Raw genomic sequence first — 11,693 nt, forward strand, 5'->3', positions numbered from 1 at the left:
ATTAATGTAGCATGTTAGATATGTAAGCAAGGACCCCCAACTTTTGGTTCAGGGTCCATGATTGGGAAGTGATTCCCCGTGGACCTGCTGGCATAATAAAGCTATTCTCCATCTTCCTCGAGTGTCCTCTGAGGTGATTTCTGGGAATTCTACAACATATTCTGGAGGACCTAGTGAGATTCCTCAGAGAGACTGGCCCATTGACCCACCGTCATTGTCGGCTATGCATGCGGCAGCAGGACCAGCTGCTGCTGAGTAAGGTGCACCTCCCTGATTTCAGGGAACTCGGGACTGTCATGCCCTGCAGCCTTGGGTTGGGCAGAATGAGGAGAGGGACCCAGTGAGGAATTTGAATCAGACAGGTTAAGGGCCAAGGTAAGGAACCCCCGGACACATCCTGCCCATAGGGCAGAATAAGGGGCCTGATCAACCCCTTGGGGATGGGTGCCCGGAGGGAAAGCTGCATCTGTCACTGGTGGACTCCTCTGGTTGGACTGGAGTAGTAGTACTGCTGGGCTCCTGATTGGAGTATTAGTCACCTGTATTTGGAAGTTGTGCCTGGCTGGAGCAGTAGCCAGGAACACGCGGGGGAGTGGGGTCCTGCCGGGCTTCTGATCAGAAGCTTTGCTTGAACAGAGCACTACTTACTCCCATTTGTAGGCTGTGCCTGATGGAGCAGTAGCCAGGAACCCCTGCAGAATGGGGGAGAACCAGGAATGGGGAAACCAAGATAACCTCTGAATGTGTGTGAGAGTGAATGTGAAACCTGATTCGATTATGTTTCAGGTTTGAGTTTGCGGCTCCACGGCTCTAGCGGCTATGGAGTCTGAGTGGGTCCTAACCTGCCATTCTGTGGTGACCTCAAAGGCTTTAAGGCTGTGCCAGGCTCTGAGGGACTCCTTCCCTCCCTGCAAGTCTGGTCCAGGTCCGGGGTTTATACGGACCAGCCATATGCCAAGGGGCACCTAAACTCCCAAGAGGGGGGAGGTCAGGAGGACATCTGAATGGCCACCTTCTGAGAAGGGGGCACCCTGCCTTGTCTCATATGCGACAGGGACATATGGTGGCTATATGGGATGGGATTTAGTTTAGAGCTGGACTTCCAACTGTGATACTTAGAATAAGGAGCTTATGAGTCAGGGAGATTGTGCCCACGGACACTGGGAGGGGCACTATTTGAAAAATTAAGCCAGGAAATTCTGACCTCACCAGTTCAAAAGTTATGTACTAAGTTTTTCTGGGACTCCCCCATTTGTCCCCTCTGCTGTGACACCCCTCCTTTTGATTTAAGTTGGGAGTCGCCCCCCTGCGTAATACCTAGGGAACAGCTGGCACATTCAACTGTTGATACATGTTTTCATTCATGCTCCAGTTATCCCAAGAATGTGGTATCAGAAAGGACAGAAGGGAGAATATGTGCAAGGAATCTTAGGATGGTTGGATGCTTTGAATTACAGCAATCGAAACTCTGTAACTAGTTTAAGACATTTAGCCTTTATTTGCTCCAGTGACAGCAGAAGCTGCCTGGGAGTTCCGCCGTTGCTTCTAAGAGTGGAGGAGGACTTTGGGAATTGAAAGGCACAGGCTATCTGCCAAGTTGAGAGGCTGACAACCAAAAGGCAAGTGTGGGAATTTCTGGGGGCAGCTGGATTTTGCCACATCTGGATACCAGGGTTCTTACAAATTGCTAAGCCACTCTTGAGGCTATGGCAAGGTCTGGACAAACACCACTTCGGTGGGAGCCTGAATAAGAACAGGCATTCTTAAAGCTCAAAGAACTGGTCATGAAGGCTCCTGCACTAGGACTTCCTGATGTGACTAAAGACTTTAATTTGTTTGTACATGAAAAAGAAGTGGCCTTGGGGGTCCTAACCCAGACTGTAGGGTCCTGGCAAGGACTGGTGGCCTACTTGTATAAGAGACTGGACTCAGTGGCCTCAGGATGGACCCCATGCAGCCAAGCTATAGCAGCCGTAGCACTAATGGTAAAAGAAGCCGAAAAGATAATCTTGGGACAGAGGATTTATGTTAAGTTCCCACATTCTGTCCTGGCCTTACTCACAGGGCTGGGAGCCAAGTGGCTGTCAACACATAGAGCCCTCCACTACCAGGGATTATTGTGTGAAAATCCCTGTGCTCAGGTGGAACCTAGCCAGGCTGTTAACCCAGCCACTTTCCTCCCAGTGGGGTTGGGCCTGACTGTGAGGAAATTTTGGAGAAAATTCATGCCAGTCTGTCCGATCTGCAGGACTCTCCACTGACTGATGCGGAGGTCTATTAACTGTTGGGGGCAAGGAAATAAAAAATAAGGAAGAAATCTTAATGCTCTTGGAAGCTGTTTGGGACCCAGAAAGGTGGCAGTAATGCACAGCAGAGAACACCAGAAAGGTCAGACAATGGAGGCAAAAGGAAACTGGATGGCTGACCAAGCAGCCAAGGAGGCAGCTACACAGGAACCACAGGTAACTAAGGTTCTAATGATGCCTTCACTCCCACCACAGCCTGTATATAGTAATGAAGAGCTAGAATGGCTAAAAACTGAAGGGGGATTCCAGCAAGCTGACGGATGGTGGGTGTTACCAGATGGATGAATCTTTGTGTCCTCCTCTCTGGCATATAAAGTAGTACAAGATTTCCATCAGTCAACCCGCCTCGGTAAGACCAGGGTATATGAACTATTGCCTTATTTCCCGATTAATGGCTCTGTGTATTTAAGTTAGTCAACGATGTGTCACTTGCGCTAAGAATAATGCTGCACCAAGGACTCAATTGCCTCCTGGAATGCATGTAAAAGGTACCTTCCCCTTTAAAAGTTTGGAATTTGACTTTACTGAAGTGATGCCTTGCCAGGGCTATAAATATGTACTTTTTCTAATATATACCTATTTGGGGTGGGTTGAGGCCTACCCCACAGGGACTGAGAAGGCAAGGGAATTGGCTCGTTATCTACTGAGAGATATTGCGCCCCAGTTTGGACTGCCCCTCATCATTGGGTCTGACAATGGGCCGGCTTTTGTGTCCAAGATAATTCAACTAATAAGTAAGCTATTAGGTATTAAATGGAAATTACACGCGACTTATTGGAAATTACACAGCTCCAGACAGTTAAAAGAATGAACAGGACCCTTAAAGCAACATTGACTAAATTAACACAAGAGACAGGACTGAGCTGGATAGATCTTCTACCAATAACACTCATGAAAATCAGGATGACATCCTGATTGTCTGGCTATTCCCCTTATGAGATTCTGTTTGGGCACCCTTCCCCTTTTAATAAAATGGTTGAAAGGAGACCCCTTGGTCTCTAAGGAATTAGGTATGTCACAGCAGATGGAACAGTTGGGAAAGGTAATGAAAAAAAAATAACCAGGTTTATCCAGGAAAGAATCCCTATCCTGCTGGGAGTGGAGGTTCACTGATATAAACCAGGAGATATGGTGTGGGTAAAAGATTGGAAAAGTAAAATTCTTCAACCTATCTGGGCCTATCCATACTCTGTGGTACTAATCACCCCTAACTGCTATTAAGGTCGCAGGTGTTCTTCCTTGAATTCATCACAGTAGGGTGAAGATTGCTGCAGACAAAACCACCTCCTGAAAAGTAGAAAAGGACACAGACTGGCCACTGAAACTCCCCCTTAAGAAACAAGAAGGAAAATGACTTCAGCTCAGAGCGTTCTGCGACTGCTGGAGACAACCCTGCTGCTACCAGGACATCTAGACCAGGTGAAGATCCAGGACAATGTCTTTATATCACGGGCCCAATTCTATGTGAACTTTCACAACCAGTCCAGCTGGGTATGTGGAGCCCTGCCAATGTCTGTAATGGATGAACTACCCTGGTAGATATCACCTTTCCACCAGGGTGATTTGGCTAATTTATGTGACTTTTATACCTGTTTTTCAATGGTATGATTACTTGGCAGCCATATTTGTTCCATCACTAGAAATGACAGATATCATGATGAGGGTGGAAGCTTTAACTTTACCAAACAGGCTTTATTAAATGAGATAAAAACTATAAACGCACTAAATACTAAACAAATACTGATGGGAAGGGCTGTCATTCAAAATAGAATGGCATTAGGCATCCTAACAGCTGCCCAAGGAGGGACATGTGCTATCATAAAAGTAGAGTGTTGTGCATATATTCCTGATCTCTCTGGTAATCTGATAATGTAACTGCTGCATTAGATGATATGAGGCATCAGGTTAGAGCAATGTCTGATGATAATCTTATTTTTTGGACTTCTGTTTTGTCTTGGTTAAAAGGGGACTGGTGGAAAATGTAATACTAATCATAGTTATTATACTGCTATTGCTAATCTTTGGACCTTGAATTTTTAATTGTGTTACTCAGCTTGTTGCATCCCATTTAGGAACCATGTTCCAAGCCCACACCCCTTGAATACAGTATTTGCCAATGACTGATGCACATCAGAAAGGATGAGCATCAGGAGGAGGGAATGTAAGGATGTGGAAAAAGGAAATAAGGAGCTTGGCAAGAGTGAAGCCATCTCGCTGCCACCATCTATCTTGGTCGACTTAAGGTGACCCATATGAAGGCTCTGAGAAAAACAAAGTCATTAGGACTTGGAAAATGCCAGGCCCTGATTGTTCTAAAGAAATTCAATAATAGCTAGATTGTGCTTGAGGTTAATCATTAAAGTAACAATATGAGGCATTCTTTACATCTATACACTTTTCTGTACCCTGCATGTAACTAAAGATTAATGTAGCATGTTAGATATGTAAGCAAGGACCCCCAACTTTTGGTTCAGGGTCCATGATTGGGAAGTGATTCCCCGTGGACCTGCTGGCATAATAAAGCTATTCTCCATCTTCCTCGAGTGTCCTCTGAGGTGATTTCTGGGAATTCTACGACATGTCTAAACTGGATATCCCCAGTGTGCATGTGTACCAGCAACATGATTTTTCTAATGTGTCACTCCTTAAAATGTTGCAAGCACAAGAAAAAGAAAAAGCGAGGAACAGAAATAGAAAAATAATAAGTGAGAAGGCAACTTGCAACAAATATTAAATTATGACTATACAGAGCTAATTGTCTCCTCACTTGCAAGGAGAGGAGACCAAGTATAGATGCAGGAAAAGCCATTTTGACACATGTACACAAAAGAAAGAGCGCTTGACAATTTTATTGGATCATTCAATTTAAAAGCTAGGGCTTATTGAATCCTAAAGTGTAGAAATGAAATGAAAGAAGAGTCCTCTACAGTGAATAAAGTAATCTCTTTGTTGCGAACAAGACAGTCTTCCCATGAGTGTTTCTTCCTCTTTTGTTCTAAAGGAGCTATTGAATGAACATCCTGCTAACATGAAAAGTTCCCCCAGCAGTCGTCGCAATTTCACACTGTCACTGGGAGATTTCACCAGTCAGAGGGTATGTATACCTTACATTTAGAAAACATGAAGGAAAAGGGATTTGGTATGAAAAAGTTGCAATTTTAGATTAAGATGGCCCCACGAGACTCCAGTGGTCAGTAATGTTGATATTTATGCAACCTTGTATCTCTGGAACTTGCCATGATTAGGAACCTGACAAAACCCCCTGACCCTGGGCAGATGAAACTAAATAAATTATTTCTCACAAGACTGAAGGTAGACTCCTTACAAGTCTTTGAAGTGGTGACCTAAAGGATTTTTACTCCTGATGATGTCTCCTGAACTCCGGCCTTAGCAGTGGCTCAAAGATGGACTTAGCAGTTCTATGTCCATCCCTTCCTTTAGACCTTTCTTCGTATAGACTAAACAAGCAGATCACAGAAGTGGGTAAAAGGCCAGAAAAAAATTCACCAAGAAATAGCATAAATTTGATCTTATGATCAAAAAGTCCCAAGGGAACTTGTTCTTAAATAAATAAATACAACAAGCTCATGCCGAAGAATGATGATGAAATATTAATCAGAGGAACCTCCCACGTGTGATCAGGAGAACGCTGTGAACACTTGCACAGATAGAGATTTCTAGGTGGCTCAAATGTGCATCTTATTAGTGAGTCTGGTGTCCTGGTCCAACAGTTAGGTTCTTGGCTGAACCTTGGTGGCACCTGAAAGTCTGTTAACATCCTCCAGCCAAGGAATACACCACAAGTGGAGCCGCTGGAGTTTATTGGCTCATTGCTCACCATGGGGACTGTGGGTTCTTTCAGTAGGAGGATGTTAGAAGAAACCTTCTATAGGATTTCAGCTTGTTTTTAATCTTTTTAGAAATATTAAAAAAATACATGTTTTTTTTTTTTTTTCTCCAGATTGGAGGCTGTCAGAAACAGGGAAAGTTTCATGGTAAGGTATCTTAGGGTAGAGGAGCAAAGTAGAGGCAAAGATAAAATTGATAGAAAAAGGATCTGTCATTTATTAGTGGAAAGTGGCAATTTTTGTGGTTTGTACGTGGTCTATGTTCTATGTTCTGATGAGACTATGCAAGAGACTTGTTTTTGTCTTGCTCTCTCTCAGTCACAAAAGTGGCACTGTCCCATCTTGATGTGTTCTGTGAGAGGTTGTATATTCAACAGAGGAAAACTAAGGCCCGTGAGAGCCAGAGGAATCCAAGCTGCCTGGAGTGAGGAGCTAGTTTGTTCCTTCTCCTTGTGGGCAAAATTATCTTAATTTCTTTTTTTTCTTTTTCTTTTTTCTTTTTTTTTAGGGCTACACATTTTTTTCCCGGGCATTTGGAAGTTCCAAGGCTAGGGTTCGAATGGAAGCTGCAGCTGCCAGCCTACAGCAGAGCCACAGCAATGCCAGATCCAAGCCATAGTTTGTGGGAATGCTGGATCCTTAACCTACTAAGCAAGGCCAAGGATCGAACCCTCATCCTCATGGACACTATGTGGGGTTCTTGACCTGCTGAGCCACAACAGGAACTCCTATCTTAATTTCTTAATCCAAAAAATTAGAGGATTTTTGTGAGGCTAAATTAAACAGTACATATAAGGTAATTATTTCAATGTTCAGAATATATAAATTCTTAATAGACATTTCCTAGTGTCATGATTATATTTTACCATTACCTTGAAAGTACGTTTCCCTCCTCCTGAAAAGTAAACAATCTGAGGACGAGGACTGTGTTTTATTTCCTCTGTACTCCCTGCACCAATTACAGTAGAGTGATTGGGATCACGGATGCTGAAGCTAAACTCCTCCCTTTACTTCTTAACTAGCTGTGCGACTTTAAGCAGATAACATAACCTAGTCTGTGTCTCAGTTTCTTCATTGGTAAAATTGGATGAGAATGGCACAATGAAGATGAAGGAAGTGAATGCATGCCATGTATTTAGAAGAATACCTAACACATTGTAAATGCTATATGTTATCTCCACTGTGCTCCTAGTTGCTCAGTAAATATTTAACTGAATGCAGACATGAACTCTCTACTCACCTACACATTTGTAGGTATAGTCCTTATCTAAGAGACATGCTTAATGGCATGTTTCCATTGGAGGGATGAGCCTATAAGTGAAATGTCAAAACATCCTTCTAGCTACATTGTGGAGAAGATACTACCAAGGAACAAGGATATGAACAGATGTCAGCCCCACATTCCTAATACTGTATGTGATGTGATACAGGAGCATGAAAATCTTTTTCCCAAGAACTGTTATGTAGATGCCTCTATGTGCTACATAGAGGAAAGTGTGAAGTAAAAATGCCTAGAATTACAAGAAACAGTTTGAAAACCAGTGATTGGAAACATTGAGCATTAACATTTAATCCTAGCAGCCTTTTCTCATTTTCCAAAACATATGCATTTGTTAGAGAGTACATCTAAGTAATTTCAGTATTTTTCAAAAAATTGGCTCTTGAAAACAAGTTTTCATTGATGAATATTTCTTGGAAATATTCTAGAATAAAAATGATTTTTATGTGATGATAAATCACACACAATTATTTTTTAATTTTCTTGCATTTTTGGCCACCCTGTGGCATATGGAGTTCTCAGGCCAGGGATAGTATCTGAGCTAGATTTGCAACCTACAGCAGAGCCATGGCAAAGCCGGATCCTTATCTTATTGAGCTGGGCCAGGGATTGAACCCACATCCCTGCCACTGCAGAGACACCAATGATTCTGTTGTGCCGTAGTGGAAACTCCTACACAATTATTTTTAAAATGTATCTTAGTAACTGAAATCTTAAATCAATAGGAATTAGACTATTTTTATAGGTGTTGTTAAACTTCACCATAGTACTATTTTCCATAATATTAAAATAAAACATTCCCTTTTTTTCATAAACTTCAGTGGCATTTATAAAAATGCTTTGCATATGATCTTTTCATTATTGTTTGATTTCTGCCCTAGAGTATCTATCAAAGTCAATGTAAATTCATATTTAAAACACAATATTTAGGATTAGTCTAGGAAAGAGATACACCAAATAGAATTACAGTGCTAAAGAGCATGCACCCATACAATGACATTTTAGAACCTCTGTTTGTATTTGGAATGTTTTCAGAAACATCCCCAAGCACATGATTTGATTATGTTGAACATTTGGTTATATCGAACAGCATGTCACTTATTTATTCAGCATGTTTCATGTATCTGGAGAGGCCAGTAGAGCACATGGCAGGGCTAAGAAATATCGTTTCAAAGAACTGTGCATTGGTTTGAAACTGGGGGGAGGGGGCACTGTGGGAACCAGCAGGGAGGGCATTATTGTCTTAAATTCTTGTACATCAGATACTCTGAGTGTTTTTGAGCAGAGTGCTTCTAGAGTATTCTAGACTCACTAAGAAAATTCACTTTATCTTAATGAAATTACATAGAAGGAAAACAGGGATACAGATAAATAATTGAAGCTATTTAATTCATGCAATCTGCAGCAATTTTTTTTTAAATAGAGAAAAGAATCTAAGAAGGTCACAGGAGTGTATAGAGAGTATCTCAGAAATTCGTAAATAATTGAAGAAGTATTCTACAGAGCCAGGAAAACATTGGAAAGGAAACTCTAAAGCCAGGTGAGCAGAAGAGATAATTTCACCATCCTTATTATGCCAAACAAATTGTCTGAGCTTGGACAGATGTGAGTTTGCTGCAGAATACTTAACAGTCTTATTTTGATTTGTGGTTCTTTTGGTTTAAAATGCTGTAATTTGTCAGGATACAAGTGGCCAATTTAACTTGTTTTTCCTTCTTTTCAATTATCTTTTCTTCTGAAATATATATAAAAGGTTAAATGGAACTTTAAAATGTAGTGAGTAAACTATATACTGAATCTTCAGGTACATGGCTTTCTTCCTAATTTATTTCCTAAACTCACCAAATAAGGTAACTTATATGCTTGTATTCATATGCCAATAATTTATTTCACTGAATAAATGTTCATTTTAACCTTATCATTCTCAAGGAAAAAAATGATGAGTAGTTTTTTTTTTTAACACCAAAAATGCTGAGCTAAGTATAATTTTTTTCTTATTAACAAAAGTAAGTATTTAACTGAAATTGCAATCAGTCATTAAGTTTATTGGTGGAATATTATGACATACTGAAAAATTGAGTCTGTTTCCTGCAAGAGTTCATAATATATTCTAGGGGCAAAATTTATTAAGAAATATGTCAAAGAATATGTCTCTGGACTAAAACCAGGACTTACCAAGAATCTCAAAGTATAAGTACCCTAATTTGTTAGTTAATGCATTTTAATCTACATTGTTTTATTACTAAAAATCATTTTACTCATTAAAAATATATGTACATGAATATAGGGTAGGATGAGGGGAATGCATATAGAACTTTTAAAGAATGAGATAAAAAGCATTTTAAGTCAAGGATTTGTTTTGTCTAATGATATTGAAGTTTTTCCTCTGGGAAGCACTTAGTAATTGCATACAGTGCCTTTCCAACTGAGAATAAATCAAGCTTCATAAGCATTCAAACTTCACATAGAAAGGGGTTAATAATGTGTGAATTAACAATTTAAAATCATCAAGAAATGTATTTTCTCCATTACGATGTGAAACAGTTTATATCAATATGTAAATTACAGTAAATTTCTAGTGACCTGGCGTGAGTGAAATGGAGAATCCATCAGATTCAAATTAATTTTTAAATGTTTCATACACTTTACTTATGAATTCATACAGCTAAAATTTCTAATTTGATAAAAAATACACTTAATATTTCAATCATATCAAACATCACTTAATAGTTATGATCAAGAAGACTCTTCAACATGAAATCATGGTTTACCATTGTTATCAATATTTTATCTTTCCTCCTAATCTCTGCTGTGTGCTCTGTTTTCCTTGATATTACTCCATTCTCACCCATCACTCAGGCTTTAAACCCTAGCACTGGTCCTTTTCATTTTATACATGGATTCCTAAGATAAGATTTCTACCAGTTTCAAGTCCACTGCTTGTTGACATAAATAAAATCTAGTTTTAAAAATAGTAATGAAAGGCATATAGCCAGAGAAAAATCATTATTTGAAAAGATACATGCACCCCAATGTTCATTTCAGCACTATTCACAATAGCCAAGACATGGAAGCAACCTAAATGTCCATCAAAAGATGAAGGGATTAAGAAGATGTGGCACATATGTACAGTGGACTATTACTCAACCATAAAAAATAATGAAATAATGCCATTTGCAGCAACATAGATGGACATAAGAGATTATCACACCGAGTGAAGTAAGTCAGGCAGAGAAAGACAAATATATAAGATCTAATGTGGAATCTAATAAAAATGATACAAAAGAACTTATTCACAAAACAGAAATAGACTCAAAGATTTCAAAACAAAACTTGTGATTATTAAAGAGGAAATACAGGGGAGAGATAAATTGGGAGGTCGGGATTGGCATATATACACTACTACATACAAAATCGATAAGTAACAAGGTCCTACTGCATAGCACAGGGAAATATATTCAATACTCTATGATAGCCTATATGGGGAAATAATCTTAAAAAGAATAGATATATATATGTGTATACATGCACACACACACAGACATACATATGCACCTATGAATGCATGAAGTGCATATACCTATGTATGTATAACATTCACTTCATTGTATACCTGAAATTAACACAACATTGTAAGTCAATATTCCAATAAAATTTATTTAAAAATTATAAAATAATAGAGCATTCAAAAAATAAAAATAGTAATGAAAAGTGGCATTGCTTTACATTTTAGCAATCTTCTTAATTTCTGGCTTAATAGAAGACAGCTCTATTTTTATACTGTTTCTACATTTAGTCTGTTGTGATAGCACGCATCATAGAACTTCTGGAAAACTCCAAAGTATACTCATGAGAGAATGATAGTGAAAAGAATTTTGCCATAGATTAGCCATAGGTTTGGGTATCTAAAAATAGGTCCTTCATTAGGTTTGTCTATGTCTATTTTTGAAACATTAAAAGAAGCAAGTAAGTCACATATGGTCACAATGATTTCAACAAAGATTACCATCTTTATTTGTGGCTTTAAGCCTCAAATAAAATTCTTCCCAGTACTAATACTGGGCATCACCTATACAAAGTCTATTTTTAATTTAAGGAAAAAATATTTTGCTGTTTAACCAAAAGCCATTGAGTTTACATAAATTTAAGGCATTATTTTTGCTATAAGCCCATAATATATTCCAAATTCAAAGGTAAATGATCTTAGGAATTAAGTCCCAACTAATTCCTTTCCATAAGATATGGTAACTGAAAATTAAG

The 11,693-nt window shown here is 39.3% G+C and overlaps 1 long non-coding RNA gene across 1 annotated transcript; it reads left to right on the forward strand.

Moving 5' to 3' along the window:
• Nucleotides 1–2,243: 2,243 nt before the first annotated feature.
• Nucleotides 2,244–4,844, forward strand: LOC125122137 (uncharacterized). The gene is made up of 2 exons (XR_007133705.1): nucleotides 2,244–2,462; nucleotides 3,561–4,844. It is a non-coding gene; the product is annotated as an uncharacterized LOC125122137 (long non-coding RNA).
• The last annotated feature ends 6,849 nt before the right edge of the window (nucleotides 4,845–11,693 follow it).

The sequence above is a fragment of the Phacochoerus africanus genome, chromosome 3 (assembly GCF_016906955.1).
Source record: "Phacochoerus africanus isolate WHEZ1 chromosome 3, ROS_Pafr_v1, whole genome shotgun sequence".
NCBI classification, from domain to species: Eukaryota; Metazoa; Chordata; class Mammalia; order Artiodactyla; family Suidae; genus Phacochoerus; species Phacochoerus africanus.